The following is a 22,100-nucleotide window of genomic DNA, read 5'->3' on the forward strand; positions in this document are numbered from 1 at the left end:
AGCATCAATAAGTCTTGCATAAGAGTTAACTCATAAAGCAATAATTCAAAGTAAAGGCATTGAAGCAACACAAAAGAAGATTAAGTTTCAGCGGTTGCTTTCAACTTGTAACATGTATATCTCATGGATATTGTCAACATAGAGTAATATAATAAGTACAATAAGCAAGTATGTAGGAATCAATGCACAGTGCACACAAGTGTTTGCTTCTTGAGGTGGAGAGAAATAGGTGAACTGACTCGACAATGAAAGTAAAAGAATGGTCCTCCATGGAGGAAAAGCATCGATTGCTATATTTGTGCTAGAGCTTTGATTTTGAAAACATGAAACAATTTTGTCAACGGTAGTAATAAAGCATATGCATCATGTAAATTATATCTTATAAGTTGCAAGCCTCATGCATAGTGTACTAATAGTGCCCGCACCTTGTCCTAATTAGCTTGGACTACCGGATCATCACAATGCACATGTTTTGACCAAGTGTCACAAAGGGGTACCTCTATGCCGCCTGTACAAAGGTCTAAGGAGAAAGCTCGCATTGGATTTCTCGCTATTGATTATTCTCAACTTAGACATCCATACCGGGACAACATAGACAACAGATAATGGACTCCTCTTTTATGCATAAGCATGTAACAACAATTAATAATTTTCTCATATGAGATTGAGGATATATGTCCAAAACTGAAACTTCCACCATGGATCATGGCTTTAGTTAGCGGCCCAATGTTCTTCTCTAACAATATGCATGCTTAACCATAAGGTGGTAGATCGCTCTTACTTCAGACAAGACGAACATGCATAGCAACTCACATGAAATTCAACAAAGAGTAGTTGATGGCGTCCCCAGTGAACATGGTTATCGCACAACAAGCAACTTAATAAGAGATAAAGTGCATAAGTACATATTCAGTACCACAATAGTTTTTTAAGCTATTTGTCCCATGAGCTATATATTGCAAAGGTGAATGATGGAATTTTAAAGGTAGCACTCAAGCAATTTACTTTGGAATGGCGGAAAATACCATGTAGTAGGTAGGTATGGTGGACACAAATGGCATAGTGGTTGGCTCAAGTATTTTGGATGCATGAGAAGTAATCCCTCTCGATACAAGGTTTAGGCTAGCAAGGCTTATTTGAAACAAACACAAGGATGAACCGGTGCAGCAAAACTCACATAAAATACATATTGAAAACATTATAAGACTCTACACCGTCTTCCTTGTTGTTCAAACTCAATACTAGAAATTATCTAGACCTTAGAGAGACCAATTATGCAAACCAAATTTTAGCAAGCTCTATGTATTTCTTCATTAATGGGTGCAAAGTATATGATGCAAGAGCTTAAACATGAGCACAACAATTGCCAAGTATCACATTACCCAAGACATTATAGCAATTTACTACATGTATCATTTTCCAATTCCAACCATATAACAAATTAACGAAGAAGTTTCAACCTTCGCCATGAAAATTAAAAGCTAAGAACACATGTGTTCATACGAACCAGCGGAGCGTGTCTCTCTCCCACACAAGCATGATGTAATCCAATTTATTCAAACACAAACAAAAATAAAAGCATACAGACGCTCCAAGTAAAGCACATAAGATGTGACCGAATAAAAATATAGTTTCAAGGGAGGAACCTGATAATGTTGTCGATGAAGAAGGGGATGCCTTGGGAATCCCCAAGCTTAGACGCTTGAGTCTTCTTTATATATGCAGGGGTGAACCACCGGGGCATCCCCAAGCTTAGAACTTTCACTCTTCTTGATCATAGTATATCATCCTCCTCTCTTGACCCTTGAAAACTTCCTTCACACCAAACTTCTCATAAACTTCATTAGAGGGGTTAGTACATAATTAAAAACTCACATGTTCAGAGGTGACACAATCATTCTTAACACTTCTGGACATTGCTCAAAGCTACTGGAAGGTAATGGAACAAAGAAATCCACCCAACACAGCGAAAGAAGCAATGCGAAATAAAAGGCAGAATCTGTCAAAACAGAACAGTCCGTAAAGACGAATTTCTAATAAATACTTCCGTTGCTCAGATCAGAAAACTCAAAACTAATGAAAGTTGCGTACATATCTGAGGAACACGCTCGTAAATTGGCATATTTTTCTGATTTTTCTACAGAGAAAACAGCCCAGATTCGTGACAGATAGAAATCTGTTTCTGCGCAGAAATCCAAATCTAGTATCAACCTTCGATTAGAGGCTTCACTTGGCACAACCAAACACAAAACTAAGATAAGGAGAGGTTGCTACAGTAGTAAACAACTTCCAAGACACAAATATAAAACAAAGTACTGTAGCAAAATAACACATGGGTTATCTCCCAAGAAGTTCTTTCTTTATAGCCATTAAGATGGGCTCAGCAGTTTTAATAATCCATTCGCGGGAAATAGTATTTGAAGCAAAAGAGAGCTTCAAGAGGCAAATTCAAAACAAATTTAAGTCTAACATGCTTCCTATGAAGAGGAATCTTGTACACAAATGAATTCATGAAGAACAAAGTGACAAGCATAAGAGGATAAAACACGAGTAACTTCAAGATTCTCAACATAAAGAGGGGAAACTCAATATTATTAAGATGCATACGACCATATTTCCCTCTCTCATAATAACTTTCAGTAGCATCATTGATGAAATCCACAATATACCCATCACTTAAAACATTCTTATCATGGTTCATATGCATAGAAGTATCATTAAATTTGGCATAAGAAGAGTTCTTCTCATTAATAGTAATTGGAGCAAGATTATTATCAAGAATTTGAACATGGTAAACAAGTTGCATATTAAAAGAATTGTTTTTAGTAATCCAATCATGACTATGACAAGTTTCATAAGGGTAATTATAACCTATATCATAGCATTCTTTATAATAATCATCAAAGATCGGAGGCACAGTGTCATCATAAGAAATAGAATAGTTATCTTTCACAATCGGTTTATCTATGACCATACCATCATTGTTATTAGAAGGAGATGTATCAAACACATAATGATCAGTAGCAAAAGGATTTTCAAACACCTCTTCCCCAAGCTTAGAGCTTTCTATATCATTATGGGAGGAAGCATGGATAGCACTGACACTATGGCAATTATTATCATCATCATTTTCAGAATTAGTTTCCCAGAGATTTGCAATATCAAAAGTAGTGTGCTCATTCAAATCATGATCTCTAATGTATGTGAAGGGCATAGGAAGATCATCATATTTAGATTCATTATCACAATAATCATTAGGAGCAACATACTTACGGTTACTTAGCGTTATCTCATTCACGCGGGGATACGCCGTTACCTCTTTCTTTTTATTCTCCTTCTTCTTCCTCTTCTTCTTTTTCGTTCCCTTCTTCTTCTTCTTCTCTTCCTTCTCCTCATTTCCTTCTTTAGGAGGAAGAGGCTTGAAGGGTGGCTTGTCCGCATAACCTGATTTATTTTTAGAAACAATAGAAGAAACTTGGGAGGATTCCTCCTTTTCATTAATTAGTTCAAAACACATGGCGGTCCTATCATATTTTGGCAAGGTGTCATCTTCTAAAATATTTTGTATGTAAGTATTTGTATGGCTATTATCAATGCAATAAGAAAAACACCCATGCAGGACATCATCAATATCAGGATCACTCATATGTAACAAAGAGATTTTTCTCGACAGGTCTTCACACCCCAAAAACAAAGTAAGTTCATCATGCTGATTAGGAGTAATTTCATCATCACAATACAAATTTGCAGCACTCATTGGGTTCAAATTATCATTGGAGGAGCATTGAAAATTAAAATGACCTACTTCATGGCAAACTTCACAAATAAAAGGATAGAGGGCACAAACTTTTTTACCAAGATCATCTAGAGACCTAAGCCACTTTCTAGTTTTTTCATTAATATGATGGATGCAATATTCATCTTTGACTTGATTAATTCCACAAGGTCTATGCATTCCACAAAAATTAACATGCTTATAGGAAATAGCATTCTTAGGAGTTTGAGCATGCTTATTGCAATAATTAACAACAATTTCATTCTTCATGCAAGCCTCTTTAAAAGGTTCATGATACTTATCAAAATTATTTTTAGGCAATTCAAAATGAGAAGCAAAGGCTTTATAAAGATTTGCAGCAACTTGAGAGTCAAGACCATAAGTAGCACTCATATTTCGAAATTTATCGGTATCCATAAAAGCTTCAATGCATTCATAATCATAATTTATACCTGACTCTTTACCTTTGTCGTTCTCCCATCCTTCAGCGTTGTCCTCAATCCGATCAAGAAGGTCCCACCTAGCTTCAACCTCCTTGCTTGTGAAAGATCCCTCCGAACACGCGTCCAGATAGTCCTTGTGTTGTCTTGAAAGCCTCGCATAAAAATTGTTAACAATAACATTACGGGGGAGCTCATGAATGGGACATTTGAGCATTAGTGACTTCAGTCTCCCCCACGCTTGAGAAATACTCTCTCCATCTCGAGGATAAAAGTTATAAATATAATTCCTATCAATATGCACTTCATGAGGAGGATAAAATTTAGAATAAAAGAGAGATGCAATTTCCTCCCAACCAAGAGAATGTCTATTCTCCAACAATTTATACCAATGCGCTGCTTTACCGCAGTAAACAGAGAATAGCTTCTTCCTCACTTCATCCATAGAGATACCTGCACACTTGAATAACCCACATAATTCGTGCAAAAACAGTAAATGATCTCTAGGATGGACAGTTCCATCCCCTTTATAGTGGTTGTCCATAACACGTTCAATAATTTTCATGGGTATTTTATACGGAATACTTTCAGCAGGTGGATTTAAAATATCAGAAGCATTATTAGAGTTATCGCATATGGGAGATAAAGCATTATCAGAACAAATTTTCTCCCCTAAAGATGGGAAGCTAAAAAGATCACGAAAACTAGCTTCCCCAAGCTTAGACTTCTCCATAGCATCAGCAGTAATTGCATTCATACTAATAACATCGCTACTAACATGCAAATAAGGTTCCATAGGTTTTTTAATTTTCGCATCAAACAATTCTAAATCAGGAAAAAGATTAAAAAGCTCACCAATTATTTTGTTGTTTTCCATTATGCCTAACTAGTGTAAACAAGAAACAAAAAGTTGCAATTGCAGGATCTAAAGGAAATAGCTTCGAGTACTTACAACGGCGGAAAATAGCTTAGTAGCCGAGATCCGGAGTGTGAGTACCTTTTACCTTTCCTCCCCGGCAACGGCGCCAGAAAATAGCTTGATGTCTACGTTCCCCCTCCTTTCCTGTAGACAGTGTTGGGCCTCCAAGAGCAGAGGTTTGTAGGACAGCAGCAAGTTTTCCCTTAAGTGGATCACCCAAGGTTTATCGAACTCGGGGAGGAAGAGGTCAAAGATATCCCTCTCATGCAACCCCTGCAACCACAAAGCAAGAAGTCTCTTGTGTCCCCAACACACCTAATAGGTGCACTAGTTCGCGAAGAGATAGTGAAATACGGGTGGTATGAATAAGTATGAGCAGAGTAGCAACGGTGCCGAGAAAATAGCTTGCTGGCGTGTAGTTAATGGTGGTAGTATTGCAGCAGTAGTAACGCGATAAAACAGTAAACAAGCAGCGATAGCGATATTTAGGAACAAGGCCTAGGGATTACACTTTCACTAGTGGACACTCTCAACATTGATCACATAACAGAATAGATAAATGCATACTCTACACTTTTGTTGGATGATGAACACATTGCGTAGGATTACACGAACCCTCAATGCCGGAGTTAACAAGCTCCACAATAATGCTCATGTTTTAGTAACCTTATAGTGCAAGATAGATCAACATAACCAAATAGATCACATCAATACCATCATAGTAATAGTTAACTTCACAATCCACAAGAGATCATGATCATAGCCTACGACAAGAACCACATGGTGCACACACTAGTCACCTTTACACCAATGCAGGAGGAATAGAATACTTTAATAACATCACTAGAGTAGCACATAGATGAATTGTGATACAAAACTCATATGAATCTCAATCATGTAAAGCAGCTCATGAGATTATTGTATTGAGGTACATGGGAGAGATGAACCACATAGCTACCGGTACAGCCCCGAGCCTCGATGGAGAACTACTCCCTCCTCATGGGAGCAGCAGCGGTGATGAAGATGGCGGTGGAGATGGCAGCGGTGTCGATGGAGAAGCCTTCCGGGGGCACTTCCCCGCTTCGGCAGCGTGCCGGAATAGAGACTCTGTCCCGGATCTTGGCGTCGCGATGGCGGCGGCTCTGGAAGGTTTACTGTGGTTTTCGCCGAACGTCTCGTGGTTTTCGATCCAGGGGCTTTATATAGGCGAAGAGGCGGCGCAGAGGGTCGAAGGGCGACGACACCATAGGGCGGCGCGGCCAGGGCTGGGCCGCGCCGGCCTATGGTCTGGGGCCCAGTGCCCCCTCCGGTCCTTCCGGTGTTACGGATGCTTCCGGTGAAAATAGGAACTTGGGCGTTGATTTCGTCCGATTCCGAGAATATTTCGTTACTAGGATTTCTGAAACCAAAAACAGCAGAAAACAGGAACTGGCACTTCGGCATCTTGTTAATAGGTTAGTTCCAGAAAATGCACGAATATGACATAAAGTGTGCATAAAACATGTAGATAACATCAATAATGTGGCATGGAACATAAGAAATTATCGATACGTCGGAGACGTATCACATTCCATAACAGTTTTGATTTTGGCGGGATCTACGGCAATTCCTCCTGCAGACAAGATGTGTCCCAGCAATCCAACTTCTTCCAGCCAAAACTCACACTTGCTAAACTTGGCATATATATAACTTGTGCTGTCTAAGGGTTTCTAGGACAATCTCCAAATGTTGTTCATGTTCCTCTTCGGACTTGGAGTAGACGAGGATGTCGTCGATGAATACAACGACAAACTTGTCCAAAAAGTTCATGAAGATCTTATTCATGAGATTCATGAAATAAGCGGGGGCGTTGGTCAGTCCAAACGACATGACGTTGTACTCATACAACCCATATCTGGTGGTAAAGGCAGTTTTTGGAATGTCGGTGGCTCGGATCTTCAGTTGGTGGTATCCAATTCTAAGGTCAATCTTGGAGAAAACTCGGGATCCGGTGAGTTGGTCAAACAAGTCTTCGATCTTGGGTAGGGGGTATTTGTTTTTGATGGTGACATCGTTAAGTTTATGATAGTCCGTGCATAAACGATTTGCACCATCTTTCTTGTCTACAAACAAGACAGGGGATCTCCAGGGGGATGCACTTGGTCTAATCAAACCTTTGGCTAACATGTCATCTATTTGCTTCTTCAGTTCCACGAGCTCGGTTGCGTTCATGCTGTAAGCTATCTGGGCTATGGGTCCAGTTCCGGGGATTAACTCGATGATAAACTCGATATCCCGATCCGGGGGCATACCGGGTAGATCATCCGGAAACACATCAGGGTAGCGACAAACGACCCTGATTTGATCCAGAGTTGGCTTGGATACACTTTGGTTGCAGGTAAATTTTCTGGGTAGTTTTTCAGAGACGTGCTCAACTACGATGCCGGTGCTGCTAGTCATGGTTATGGCTTTCTTGGCACAGTCTATCAATCCATTGTGTTTTGACATCCAGTCCATTCCTAGGACAACTTCCAAACCTTTGGTTCCAAGTATGATTAGATTTGCAAAGAAATCTACATCATGGATTTTGATTGGCACATTTTTGCAAAATTTTCTGGCTTTGGTGGTTGATCCGGGGATTTGAACTATCATAACATGCTTCAAACTGAGGGGTTGAATTTTACTTGTTGATGCAAAGTCTTCGGTGACAAAAGAATGAGATGCTCCGGAATCAAACAACACTCTGGCAGGGATGTGGTTGACAGAAAACATACCCAGTACAACATCTGGTGCTTCCTGGGCTTCTTCAGCGTTCATGTGGTAGAGGCGGACGTTGCGGTTGTTGGGGTTGTTGGGGGCGAACTTCTTGCCGGTGGAAACACGGCGTTGCTGCTGAGCAGGTGCAGCGGTGTTGCCGGCGAGCTTGGCAAGACGCTTGGGACACTCGTTGGAGTAGTGCCCCACTACACCACACTCATAACAAGTGATAGTGGTCTTGTCCTGCTTGTTCGCAACGGGCACGGCATTGCTTCCGGTTCTGGGGGCGGTGTTGGTGTTGGTGTTGTTGTTGTTAGGGGCTCGGGGTGGAGCGCGGTTGTAGTTGTGGTTGTTGTAGTTGTTGTTGTAGCCTCCTGGCTTGGAGTTTCCTCCACTCCGGTTCTGATAACCGGGGCGAGAGTTCTGCATCTGGGGTTTGTTGTTTCTCGGAGTGAAACCTCCGCTTGAGCTAGGGCGAAACTTCTGGGGGTGGCTTGATCCACTCTGATTTGCCATGCGGCGCTTGCGGTTCTCATTGGCTTGGTTTAACTTGCCCTCCATCTGGCTGGCGGAGTCAACAAGGGCTTCGAGGTCGGCGAAGGGGATGTTGACGAGGACAGTCTGCATCTCATCATGCAGTCCGTTCAGGAATCTCTCCTTCCTCTTCTCAACGGTGTCGGTCTCATCAGGGGCATACCTTGACAAAGTGAGAAACTTGTCGCGGTATTCAACCACCGTCATGCGACCTTGTTTCAGCTCACGGAATTCATCCCTCATCTTCTTGATAAGACCCGGGGGTACATGGTACTTGCTGAACTTGAGTTTGAAATCCTCCCAAGTCATGAATTGACCTCCGTTCATGACACGGGTGCTTGTCCACCAAGCGTGGGCTGGTCCAGCGAGATAGTGAGTGGCGAACAGGACTTTCTCGTTGGCTTCCACTCCGGCTACCTCCAGATTGTTCTCCATAGTCTGGAGCCAATCGTCGGCGTCGAGGGGCTCCTCAGTCTTGCTAAACACCGGAGGGTTGGTGTTTTGGAAGTTCTTGAGCTTGGATCCGGGGTGGTCATGATTTCCATGGCCTTGGTTGGCGATGTTCTGCAAGGCGATGAGGTTGGCTTGGCGTTCGGCTCTTTCGGTTTCCCGGTGCAAGCATGGTTTGCGGTTGCAGCATCGCGTCGTTGGTGCGATTTGGAGGGGCCATCTGAAGATGTAGAAGATTATGAGATAAGAGGGAACATTCTATGGTTCATTTTGGTTAAGTTTGAAAACAATTTAAAAACTTGTAATCTTTTCATGACAAACATAACATTCATTCATTCATGCAACACATAGTACAAACTACACACATACTCCAATGGTTTTAAGAACCATTCTCATGCTACGATACAAAGGACGGGATACAACTCACACCTACTATAAGTGAACTAGTGCAACTACTCCTCATCATCGACATCGATCGGGACGTAGTCGTCGGGTCCTGCCTCCAGGAACTCGTAGTCCTCCTCCTCGGTGTTCTCGTCCTCCTCAAAGTCATTGTCGTCGCTCAGAAAGGCGTCTCCTCCCTGAATGTCGATGCCTCCATCGTCATCCTCCAGCTGGCGAATCTGATCCTCCTGGGCCTTGACAGTGGCCTCAACTGACGCGATCCGGGCGCGAAGGCGACGAATCGTAGCGTCCTTCTTGGCACGCTGCTGGCGAAGGCTCTTGCGGTCGTTGTTGAGTAGCTTGATCGCCTCACCCTGCTCGGTGATGTGAGCATGGGTCTGGTTCGCGTAAGCGCGAGAGGCGTCGAGGTCCCTCTGAGTCTGGTAGAGCATGAAGTCCAGGTGCTCAGCATGGTGCCTCAACTCCGGGTGCGGCTGCAGCTCCATGGGCACTCCCGCGGCATCACGCCTCACAAGGTGGGCGTAGCGAGAGGCGAGGATGCGCACCACGTTCTGTCCACAGAGGCGCGCAAGTGCCTCCTGAAGGCCACGTGCGAGTCCGTCGAGCCAGTTGCTCTCGCGGAAGGAGAAGAGGATCCTCTCCGAGGTGGGAGGCTCCATCTTGCCACTCAAGTCGGCAGTGATCACCCACTGCAACTCTCCTCCGGGCGTGTCGTCCAGCTGAACCCCGTGGAACTCGGGGTGTGGGCACCCAAGGAAGTCAGAGACGGCGTTGAGGTCGTGCTCGAAGATCAAGCTTCCTCCGTTCCCAAGCTGGTAAAACTTGGTGTTGATGGGTTCATTCAGCGCCATCTGAAAGAGAATTGGATGAGTAAGTTAGAGAGTGCAAAGTGTGGCAAAGTTTTAAGTTGATTCAAATAAGATAGAACATGATTCATCAAATTTTGGCAAAGTCTCAAAGACAAGAGTGTAGTAAATTTTCACAAATAGTTTCTTTCATTTGATTTCAAAGTTAAGATTTTCAGAACGCCCATTCTAACTAAGGTCTTCTAAGGTCAAACAATGGCTCTGATACCAACTTGTCAACACCCGGATTTTTAAGTCCGAATGCCTATTATGTCATACATCGCAATCCCAGGAATATTGTTGTTGCGAGGCATAATAGTTAAGTATCACAGTCATCATTCATTACAAACCATAAGTCTTACAAATTTGGAATCACATGATCCATATTACACGAATAGTTGATCTATTGATCAACGAACAAACACAAGTTCATAGTTCAACATAGCGGAAGCGTAAGATACAAGGACTCTCTAGTCCACAGGCCAACGCTTGATGTCGGAAGGCGCTTAGTTGTCGTAGGCATCCTGCTGGTCATCTCCTTGGTCATCTTCATACTCTGACCATTTGAATAGCCAGGGACAAAGCCGTGAGTACTTTAAGTACTCGCAAACTAATACTAATGTAAGTGCTAGACATTCTAGTATGGTTTGCTAAGCTCTAGTTTATTTGCATAAAGCTAGTTTTAGTTCACAAAATTTGAGAAAAACTTATTCAAGAGCTAACTAACTCAAGTGGGAACATTAGTGTCATTCCCACCATTCAAGTGGTGATTTCAATTCAATTCACCACAAGTCATTTCACCATCATCTTTCAACATCATTTTCAAAGATATGACATTGGAAACTGTATGGCCTTTCCAACCGTCCGTAACCGTGGACGCGGCTATTCGAATAGGTTTACACTCTGCAGAGGTTGCACACTTGTGCCACAACATTTGATTTCATCCGTCGGGATTACGCCGAATCATCGTAACACAGTACGCGGATCATCAACCATAACCTTTCACTTACAAATCCTAGTATGAGCACCTCTCCCCATGAGCTTGGCCTCCCAGTGAAGACAGACAGTCAGCCTGGGAACTGCACAGGGCTTGGGCCGGACATTCACCTCTTTTCACGTCATATCTCATCATTCCTTCTGTTGTAGAGGCAGCTTTCGGCATAACCCCGATGACGTTTGTTTAGAGGGAACCCATACTAAGACGCATAAACTTCCAGTTAAGCCCTACCCATAATCAGGTATTGTGGGGGTACTTAATAATTGGAAAGGTATCGCATTCAAACCAACACCATTGTTTTATCAAAAATCACCATCTTCTCTTGTTCACATTCACCTTTAAAAATCATTCAATGGAATGCATCTTCATTCCAAGGTTTCAAAATCACTTCAAATTCACACTGTTCCCATCTAGAGTAGTCAAGTTTTAATTCATTAGCACTAGCTCTAATTCATGAGGGGTGCTAACTTGCTTTGCTTGGAGAAGACTAACTCACTACTCTAGTAATCAACTTGTACTTGGACCAAAGTTAACTATCAAAGTAACTCATTTAGAAAACAAGTAAAAACTTGTAAAGTAAAAAACTTGGGATGGGTTCATATAAGAAAAGATAAGAAACATGGTGCCTTGCCCCAAGGGGCTTTGCACTTTGCAAGAATATTAGCTTGCCTTGGTAGTTCTCAAACTGTTCCTCCTCCTCCTCTTGGTAGCAACCTTCTTCTTCGGCGTACTCTCCGGTGCTACCGTCTAAATTTGAATACGAGTATAATTACTCACTAATTCAATGGCTATTCCATACATCACATATAACACACAAACTACTCTATGCACACAAATAAATTAACTAGAGTACATGGGTTGTGGGGTTTAAATAGAATTCACTTCTTTGTATTTTATATGTAAATGATAGTTTCCATAGGGTTCTTGAGAAATAATTTCCTCTCATTGAAATCTTCTTAAGATTTAATTTCTCAAACAATCATGTATGAACTCATATTGACCTAAGTCAAATGTTCATCATCATCATTTGTGAAAAGGATTTATATGAGGTAGATCACCTCATACTATTTAAATAACACTACATTTGATTTAAATCTCAAGTAATTCATATAAGAGAGTTTGGGACCAGGGGTCCAAACATCCCATGAATTCATGTGAGACAAGTTTAAATGAAGTATAAGACTTCACAAAATTTACTTTAATAGTTTTGGACAATATCAACTAGTTAAACTAGTCAAATGATCCTTTAATTAAACTATGGCATGATCATGCAAAGTGACCACACCATTTTATTGCATAATCAATTAGTGTAAGTCAAATGTGAGCTATTAGAGTTGGAATTAACTTAATATCTATTTTGGTTGATTTTTAATAATTATTTGAATAGGGAAAAGTCCCTGCCTTGTTATTTTTATCACATTAATTCTACAAAGAATCTGGTCATGGGACCAGTGGCATTGGTTAGATAATTTCTCTAGCTTTCCAACCATATAAAGTTCATAAATTTTGGTTTAGCCAATTTAAATCTATTGAATTTCAAAGTGGAGGCAGTATTGAAAATCATTTGGAATTGTTTAAAAGGAGTTTGAATTAAGAGGGCCGGCGGGAAACGAAACTGGGCCAAATTCGAATAAAAACGGCCCAGTCCAGCCCAGCCACGGTCCACAGACGCGCGGCGCGCTGACAGGGTGGGGTCCAGGCGTCAGTGGCTCATAACGCCCGAAGCGGTATGTTTTAAAGTGGAGCGTTGGATTAGAACGCAGATCGACGGTCGAGGTTCATCGTCTTCTCCGACGAGAACCCGACGTGCTGGCGGCAAGGGTAGGGGGTCGGAGAGCTCACCGTGGCTCCAGCTAGGGTGGGCAGTGTGCGTGGTGAAGTTGTGGACGACGGCGGAGCTCCTGGTACCGGCGGCAGCTCCTGGTTCGGCTCCAATCGACGGCGGCGTCCACCAGGTACTGGCGGCTCCGATCTCCAAATTGGGGCGGCTCCGACGACGATCGAGTGAGTGGAGTGGTGGTGGCGAAGCAGTGAGAGGTGGGGAGTGAGCTGGTGTGGTTGGTTTGGTCCAGGGAACCTCCTATTTATAGAATCGCATGAGGGTTGCGGGGCAGGGATGAAGTCGACACGCGCGCGGCGTCTCCGGCGTGCTATCGAGCTAGGTGGCGATGCTGTCGGGTTCTCCTCATCCAGGCGAAGCTAATGGTGGCGACAGCGTGGTCGGGGAGGGCCTGGTTATGTCGCGTTGCTTCCGTGTCTGTCGCGCCCGCGGCGGAGCAGGGTCTCCTTCTCCGACGGCGGTGGGCGCGGGTCGTGGTCTTGGCCGTGTCTGGCGGCTTCCAGGTGTCGAGTGCGTGCTCAAGGCGTTGAGAGCAGGGCCAGGGAGTGAGCGAGGTGGTGGCGCGGCGCGTGTGCTGGGCGTGTCCGCGTCGTGCATGCGTGTGACGTGAGCGGCGTTCAGGGCGTGTGCTGGCGCGCGTCGTCCGTCATCTGGTCGCCATTCCTTCGACCATGGCGGTGCTAGGGCTTGCTAGGGGACGCGTTGGCGCACGGTGGCGAGGTGGTCCTGGCAGAGGAGCAAGGGGAGAAGAGGGAGGTCGACGAGCTCGGGGACATGGCCGGCATGGCCATGCCCTAGCTTGCTCTCTCTCTCTCTCTTAGCCTCACTATGCTCCACTTAGGGCTTAAGGGGACCAGGGAACATAATGGGATAGGTTAGGGTAGTTTAGGTTAGGTAGATTCACTATTTGCAACTATTGCAAATAGTGCCCGAATTTGTGAAATTCAAAAATACCCAAATTTGAAATAATTCAAAAGGTGAAAGTTTTTGAAATGTGAGTGTTGATATAAGTTGTAAATGACTAGAGAGGTTTTGAGGTGGTGGTGGAAAAATTAGAATTCAAGAATTGGCCAAAAATTGCTAAGTGTAGAATGTTCCATATGTTAAAAAGTTGGGACTTTGGATGAGCATGGCTCTTGATCCAAGATGATTTTGGCATGGTGATCTTCACCAAAGTTGTTCACCTTAATGTAGACTTTGAAATGGTGCAAAGAGTTAGCAAGAGTTGGTTTGGGAAAAATGAATGGCAAGGGCTCAAAGTGGTGATCAGACTAGAATTGTCAAAACTAGTCAGCAACCCGTGCATCGCACGGGCTACACAATTGATGTCCACAGATAGATATGATGAAACTATTTAGTTCTACAATTTGGAATTCATCAGGTGTGCCAGCGTACCCTCTTGTCAAGCATACTAGGAGGCAATAGCGCGGCGGCACGCCGCGCCCGTGCTATTGATGTGTTGGCATTTATAACTGGCAAGCACTATTATTTACTCTTCAGTGCTAATTTTTTTAGAATGCTGATGTGAGTTGTTCACGTTTGGATTATTGCATGAGATATTAAGTGACAAAATGTCTCTCGTTTCGAAGGATGTGTAATCTGACTGTTGTTATCAGGATATTTGTAGGATATTTGTATGCTGATGACAGCCTTCGCTTTAGGCTTCATAAATTGCTAAGAATTGGTTTGAGTAGTCAGTACGGGAGCCTGGCAAGTGGCAAACAGGCAACAGTGTGAGAGACATCCCACGGTATGATTGCTGCACCCCCATGGAGCTCTCACAGCGCTTTGGATTTTCGGCCGTCCGATCGAGCTGACGTGGCGCGATCTCGGCCGTCGTTCCGTCCAGGGCGCTGAGGCCCTCCCACAAACCCGCGTTTTATCCATGGGTCGGTAAAAAGCCCGCCCGGCCCGGCCACGGTCTCTCCCCATCCCCGCGCGTGACTCCGCCGCCTCGCGCTCGCCGTCTCCTCCCCTCCCGTTCCAGTGCGCGTGCGGCGGCCGCCGCCGCCATCCCCGCCGCCAGCCCCTCTTCCTCCCCCACGTCCCTCTCTGGAGCCCCCCCTTTACCGGAAGAGAGATGGACTCCTCCTCCCCCCAGTCGCACCTCATCCTGTCGCCGCCGCTGCCCCCAAGTCGATCCCAACCGCGCCTCCTCCCGTCGCCGCTGCCTGCTTTCTTCGGCGTTCGTCCGCGCGCCTCCGCATGAGATTCCTCTGGCGCTCCCGCCTCGCCGGCCGCCAATCCCTCCCGAGCACCTCCTCCCCAATCCCCTCCTGCGCCTCCTCTTCCAATCCCGTGACGATCTCCTCCCCCAATAGCTCATGCCTGCCTTCCACCCCGAGCTCCGCCTCGCGCGTCTCTCTCTCTCGGTTCAGCAGCAGGTCTGCAGCCCTGTGCGTGGTGGAGCTGCACAAGGTATCATCGCTGAGGTGCAGGCCGGTGGAGTTCTTCGCGGGAGACCCCATGTCCCTGGTTGCCCTGTCAATCCTGTCGTAGATGCCGCCGATTTCTAGCTCTTTCTGCAAGGTACGACATTACTTCTCTCGTAGGTATCCCCCTGAGCTCACCTAAATTTATTTGGTTGAGTAATATGTTATAGGGTTTGAGCAATTCTTCTGCAAAAAGGATATTTTTGTTCTACCCCGTATTTGGTAAATCAACTCCGTAGAGAGATTGGGTCCTGTATGCAGAGATTTTTGTTTGATTTCTTCAATTTGGTCACATCACTTATGCACAAACCCCTCATTCCCCATCTCTTTTTGTTTAGCCACTTGGGAAATTATGCGGTAGGAAAAGAAGGAAAATCTTGTGTTTGGAGAAGAGACGTTCCATGGGAATTTGTTGGAAATTTGAGGTAGGAATGTAGGATAGCATTCATGTCCAGTGTACTACCATTCAAAACTGATCTGACCTGATCTATGGCATCTATCTGTGCAGCAACTCAGGGAGGAATAGTGTGTTGGTGGCTCCCGGAGTAAGAAGATGTTCACGGTGCGAACAACAAATTACAGAGGCTGGTCTTCTTTTCTCTCATTGGTTCCTTGCCTTTCCCTTGCATAGTTGGGTATTTCTCTTTTGTATATTGTTCAAGAGCATGATGTTTTGATTGTTTAGGTTCTGAACCTGGACCAAAAAGTACATCCCCGCTCTTAGTCTAATGGCGTAACTATGCCAGGTTTGGCAGCCAACGCTGCTGTCAACTACCATGGCGCCACTGTTGCTATCGTCACCGTCAATAATAAGTCCACCTCCTGGTCCGTCCATCCTCCCCCTTCCCCACTCTCTTCCTCTGTCTCTCTCTCTCTCTCTCTCTCAATTTAATCTTCGACAATGTTTTTGTTTGTGTAGATTCTGTTTAGATATGCCAGCAAGGTGTTCGACAAAAGTCGAGGCGGGATTTCACTCAATTGATATTTCTGTTGGGAAAATATGAAAAGGTTCTGGAGAACTCCGTCTACCAGTTTCTATGGGTCGTACAAGGCGGACCTTCAAGCAAATAATTTGGCGGGCCAAGCTAGCAAAGTTACTTAGGTAGGCATTAGTCAAATATACTAGGTACCTTTTGTGTCATATTGGTTCAGAACATGCATATATCTGTCAACAAAATTAAACCGTATATGGATTCAATTTGACCATCTGGCATGGAGTTGCATACTAGAAAATCATATTTTTATATCAAATATGTTTCTGAAATCTTCAATGCCATCTCCATACTTGTACTTCTCCAGAATTTGCTATTGACAATTTGAGTTTTGAAATGAAGCCGTGAAGTATAGTTTGATGGAAGTAAATTACTTGGGGTCTTACAGTGAGTGAAGCGAAGTTGGATGAGAGGAGTTGGTGTGCCATATGCGCCTCTGCCCTGGGGGCTGGGTCGCTGGCTCACTGCCTGCTCTAGGCTGCTGGTGCAGTATTGCTGAACCTCCATGTTGCTTCCCTAAACTAAGCCACAGTTGCTGCCTGCTGGGACCTGATACAACGAAGAGTCAGGGTGCCAAAGGGAATGGACGTCTGCAGTGCTGCCGGGTGGTAGGCTTACACTTAGAAATTTTTAGTTTTGCCCTGAAGCTGGCTGGGCCACGGCTCAATTTGGCCCTCAGTAGCTCCGCCGGTGCTCCCAGACAACGTCTTCAAACGGGAGCTTGACTATCGCATCCATGTTGCATCTGTACAGGTGTTTAAACCCCCAACTAATCCCCTTCCCTCATTCATCTCTATCTTTTTCAATTGTGGCCCCATTGTCATCTTTGGTCTCTCTACAGGTTTTCAGTAATTTAGTCTCTCTACAAGTTTTCAAGAATTTATCCGTTTGTGTTTCTGTCATATTACTTGCAATAAATTGACACTGGGACACGATTTCGTAATTCATTTGGTTGCTTGGGCAAGCCTTATTTTCAAGGAGTGTATTTTGTCAGTTTTTACTATTTGTTTCCTATGTCTTATTGCTTTATGCATTTGAATTATTTCAGAACTTATGCTTCTCCTGTGCCAACATCATGCAATCAAGTGTTTAGTTAGCTTGGTGAATAAGTGCTTCTATTTTGTTTGTTCACTGTCTCTATGTTTTAGAATTTGTGGAGGAAGTACTAGGGAACAGTTGATGCCTGACTCGGAGGAGTCGTTTTCATTGTCCTATTGATTAAGTCATGATTATTACTACTTTGGGTTTTTATTTTTCATCCCTGGTGAAAAATAACAAATCTTAAATATCACATGTAACTGGGCGTAGCAGTGACACTGTTGTAGCTGCTCCCTGGTACACAAATTGGTTCTTTGTTGTCCAAGGGTATTACTGTTCTGATTTTGTGTATTGGTTTTTTTTTCCATCTGGTCTGCAAGGACGCGGGGCTCAGTGGTCAGCATGGACGTCGCCGTCATCGGTTCTCCTTGTCTTCAGACCTGAAGTTTGGCTCAGATTTCGAAACAATGTAAGGTATGTTGCTTTTCTCCTCATCTCTTGCAAAGTTATGTGCTTTTGTTCCTAGAATAATATGTAGAGAATAAATACGGAAAGTATTTACGTCAACTTTCTTTAAGAATTTGAGTTACTTTATAGGTACTGGAGAAACTTAACTTAAAATCTACAATAGATTCTTCAGGTTTCTAAGGAGAACACTTAACACACATGAACAAATTGAAAGAGGAGAGGGGTATAAGAAATGTTCATAAATGTACTGAAGGACTAAACATGTGGGGTACTTTAAAAAATCAGGATCTACAAACAGAAAGGCAGCATATAGGATTTTATTTCAAGTCTGGTATACCATGAAAGCTTGGGGGCTGGGTAATAGACTCTGTGTCTTAATGGTGTAAAACATATTTAGCCATTTCTAAATACAAAAATAGATCATTGTCTCGAGGTAAGTGTATAATCAAATATTTCTTTTGTATGATGTGTAGCTGATTGTGCAGAAGAACAGGGCTTGTGAAAACATTCAAATATTTGATGCATCATCTCATATCAACCATTTGTCGAGGGAGAAATGTTGATATAACTGTATATAATGAATAGGAATGAGACCTGTAGTAGAAGATTATGCCCCAGCAATCAACTGATCTGCCCTGTTAGTCGACTTATTATGATCTCAAATTTTGAATTTTGACCCGACACCTTCCTAAAATATCTTTGTACAACCTACTGGAGTTCATGTTTTTATTTATTGCAATGGGGAGCATAGTTCACTTATTCTCGGGCCTGATCCTTAGAACTTCTGTATTGGTAAGAACATTTCATATTATCTTCTTTTATTATTTCTGAGTTCAGATATATGCTTTTGGCAGACCAAAGCAATTCATATACAGTGGAAACTTATGAAGATAAATCATGGCAAGTATAAGCTATATATACAGAACATCCATTGGAGAACAATTTCATGCTTACGAACAGGTGGAATGTACAACACCTCAAAGTGAGCTTCTTCTCTTCTTAATTAATCCAGATCCAGGTGCAAATCGTTGATGAGTGCCCAGATTTCAATGAGTGCTCAGATTTTTGCTTATGGTAGGTACTGTCTTGCTTTTGAATATTGTTGCAGATGAAGTACTAAAATCAATGTAGCATTATCAATTAGGTATTGTTAGTATCTATAGCAGTAGCTGGTGAGAACTAAATCTACGAGAGAGAGCAAGTACTGTTTACTCTACAAAGGTCTTTTAATCAGTGAGTTATATATTTTTGATAGATATACACATGATGCACCTGTTTTTGCTTAAGATAGGTTCTCACTTGCTTTTGAATAGTTGATGCCAACCTCTTCCATTATGGAGGATTTTCTTCATGGCTATTACTACAGTTGTTAGACTCAAGCCTTTCTTGTCTTGATACCTCAAAATAATTTTTATTTCCCATTGTTAGCATATGCTCTGCCTTTGGTAGGTACTGTCTCCTAAGAAGTAGTTTTTTCGCCATGCCCTCATGTATATTTGTGTTACAAATTCAGTGCCTTTGTGTGTTTCAGAGCGTGTTTCCGCTGAAGTCAGGTGTTTGCCTTTTCTCCACCCTGTACTTTTTGTTTACCTAGATGTTTGCATGTTCTGTTTCTAAAGGATATTTTTCATGTTTTGTGTTGGTTGGGTTCTTTTCATTTTATTCCTTCCATACCACATGGTGTTCTACCTACTCTTCCTCTATTCATTTGTTGTGATTGGTTGCTTCACAGTGCCATTTGCCCTCCCATTCCTACCAATGTCCAAGGTGGTGGTGATGTTTCTGCCCTTGGAGGTGTTGCTGATCTCAAGTTACAAACCTAGATAAACTGTTGACTCTATTCATGTGTCCATAATCTCCATGAAAGTTTCCCCGCTCATTGGTTTATTTCTAGATTATTAGTTCTTCATGTGTGTATGGACAATGTTGTCAGCAATATTGCAAATAGTTCAGATGATATCCCGAATTAAGGTTCGCTTGAAATTGTCAATGTGCACCTCATCTCTGTTCTTTTATGGTTGGGGTATCTGTTCTTCTGCACATAGACGAATAGGATCTAATCAAATGTTTAATTAGAGGTATTTATTGGTGGACTAATGAAAGAGCTGATTCAAGTTGTAGCCCTGTTGAAAGGATGAAAGAATTCAGGTTGTGGCCCTGTTGAAAGGATGAAAGGATGCACAGGTTATTGCCCTGTTGAAAGGATCAAAGGATTCAGGTTGTAGCCATGTTGAAAGGATGAAAGTATTCAGGTTGTAGCCCCTATTCTCTGCTTCGTGAACTGATGAAAGACTGCCCAAGCAGCACACCATTCAAGTTGTAGCTCAATTGGCGATTTATAGATCTATAGCCAAGTTTGCATCGTGCAGGTGAATGAAGAGTTTTAGAACCCAGAGATCCTAAGAAACTACTGAAATGACATGGTTTGGTGGTGTGCTATGCCGAATTGTCCATAGGCAGCCTATGTAGATGTTACTTTTTCACTTGTGTTGCTCTTGATAGAACCATCGAGCATTTGTGTGCCTTATCCAAATTTTATTATATATCGATTTCATTTTGTAAAACCTAAAGAATCGTTTCAACACCTTATTTATTTCTTTCTTGTACTAAAATGTTATACTAAAATGTTAATCTTCGTGAATTTCATGGGATCGTGCCCTAAAGTATGATACCAAGTGAAAGACGTTTATCATTTTGGAATGTGCAGAGGGTATGTATGAATTTGTATAAATTGTTGCTTGCATTCTGTAGTGGTAGTAGTGCTTTATATTGAATCATATTATTACGTCTTAGATCTAATCATCATATTATTACGCCTGGAAATTGGTTTGACTTATTTGGAATTTCAATATGAAAAACAGGAAACTGTGTGCAAACCCTAAAAAATGTATTATCATACTGGCAGCTATGTTTATCACTGTTATACGAAATAAATATTGGCATGAGCTCCACGGGATCGTGCGCCAAGGCGCACATCAAAATCTAGTGTGGATAACCAGTCCACCGTCTCGTTCCTCCGATTCCTCTTCTTCCCCAAATTTGACGACTGCCCCCCTCCTCCCCACTCCGGCGCAGCCTCGCCTCCCCACTCCGCGTCCAACCCAGCCCCAGGCAGCTCGCCAGCGTCTCTTGGCCCATCCTTCCATCTCCCCCTGCAGCGCCGCGTCAGCACGCTTGCGGGCCTTCTCCTCACCCGATGTCCATTGGCATAGCTCCATGCTCGTGCGCGCGCCCGGCCGCCAGCTCCAGCATTACCACCTGCTTGAGCTTGCTGTCCCCTGCGCCACGGATCAGCCAGTGGATGACCAAGTCGGCAAGCATCAGTTCCATGTCCGCGTCGAGGCCACCGCGCCGGAACATCGCCACCGAGGAGCTCGTGGTCCCCTTCTTCGCAGGAGGAGCTGACCAGCCCCCAGCTCCCGGCCGACGCCGTGAGCTGCATCGAGGTCGGCTACGTCGCGCTGCAGCTGGTCTGCATTGGCCGTCGTGCGGATCGAGCTTCTCCATTGTACGGAGATGGGGAGGGTGATGCAGTTAGGGGAGCGGGGGTCGCAGGGGAGGTAGTCGGGTCGGCTCCGGGTGGAGCATGATGCACTGGCCTAGGTGGCGGCACGAGGCGCTTGGAAGCTGCGCGAATGAGGGATGGCTGGATCCAACTGCGAGGAGTATTACTGGAGCAAGCGCGGATTGAATTCACAGTATAACTGGTATGTTGCTTTGCCCTATGTAGTTATTCAGACTAATATATGTAACTATGACTACATATTGTACATGTTTACTGCTGCAAAACGCAATGCAAAGATTAAAATAGAAATCATCGCTAAGGAAACTGAAAAGACCATGATACACAATTTATGTTTGCTAACTATGGGAAGTGGAGTTCAGCCATGTTGATATCACTTCCCTGCACACTGTCCGTAAATTTGAATGCTACGCTTATGTGAGATAGGTGCTAATGTTTCTAGTATGGCTAGATATTATTAGGGTATGCTTGGATTATCGAATATGGTCATGTGTACTTCAAATTTTCACCTTGTGATTCATCTAGTAAAAAAGCTTTATCAACAATTTATGAGACTACTATTGATATACGTTTACCTGTTAATTTCATGGTTGTGACCATGATGTGCATTGTTCTTTGTTCTACTGTTATGGGTGCTTCTTAATAACACTATTCCAGCTGGCAAGGGTAAGTTTCAATTCCCGCAAAATAAAGCAATGGGGCATTT

The 22,100-nt window shown here is 43.5% G+C and overlaps 1 long non-coding RNA gene across 10 annotated transcripts; it reads left to right on the top strand.

Moving 5' to 3' along the window:
• Positions 1–14,845: 14,845 nt before the first annotated feature.
• On the top strand, positions 14,846–20,483 carry LOC127334251 (uncharacterized). 10 transcript variants are annotated; one of them, XR_011752236.1, is made up of 8 exons: positions 14,847–15,470; positions 15,712–15,798; positions 15,882–15,957; positions 16,059–16,198; positions 16,293–17,877; positions 18,726–18,945; positions 19,604–19,985; positions 20,020–20,483. It is a non-coding gene; the product is annotated as an uncharacterized lncRNA (long non-coding RNA). The 10 variants fall into 10 exon arrangements; XR_011752233.1 differs by lacking the exon at positions 20,020–20,483 and having other exon boundaries at positions 16,293–16,475; positions 16,673–17,877; positions 19,604–19,854; XR_011752240.1 differs by lacking the exon at positions 20,020–20,483 and having other exon boundaries at positions 14,848–15,470; positions 16,293–17,118; positions 17,784–17,872; positions 19,604–19,854.
• Positions 20,484–22,100: the final 1,617 nt, after the last annotated feature.

The sequence above is a fragment of the Lolium perenne genome, chromosome 2 (genome assembly GCF_019359855.2).
Source record: "Lolium perenne isolate Kyuss_39 chromosome 2, Kyuss_2.0, whole genome shotgun sequence".
NCBI lineage: Eukaryota > Viridiplantae > Streptophyta > Magnoliopsida > Poales > Poaceae > Lolium > Lolium perenne.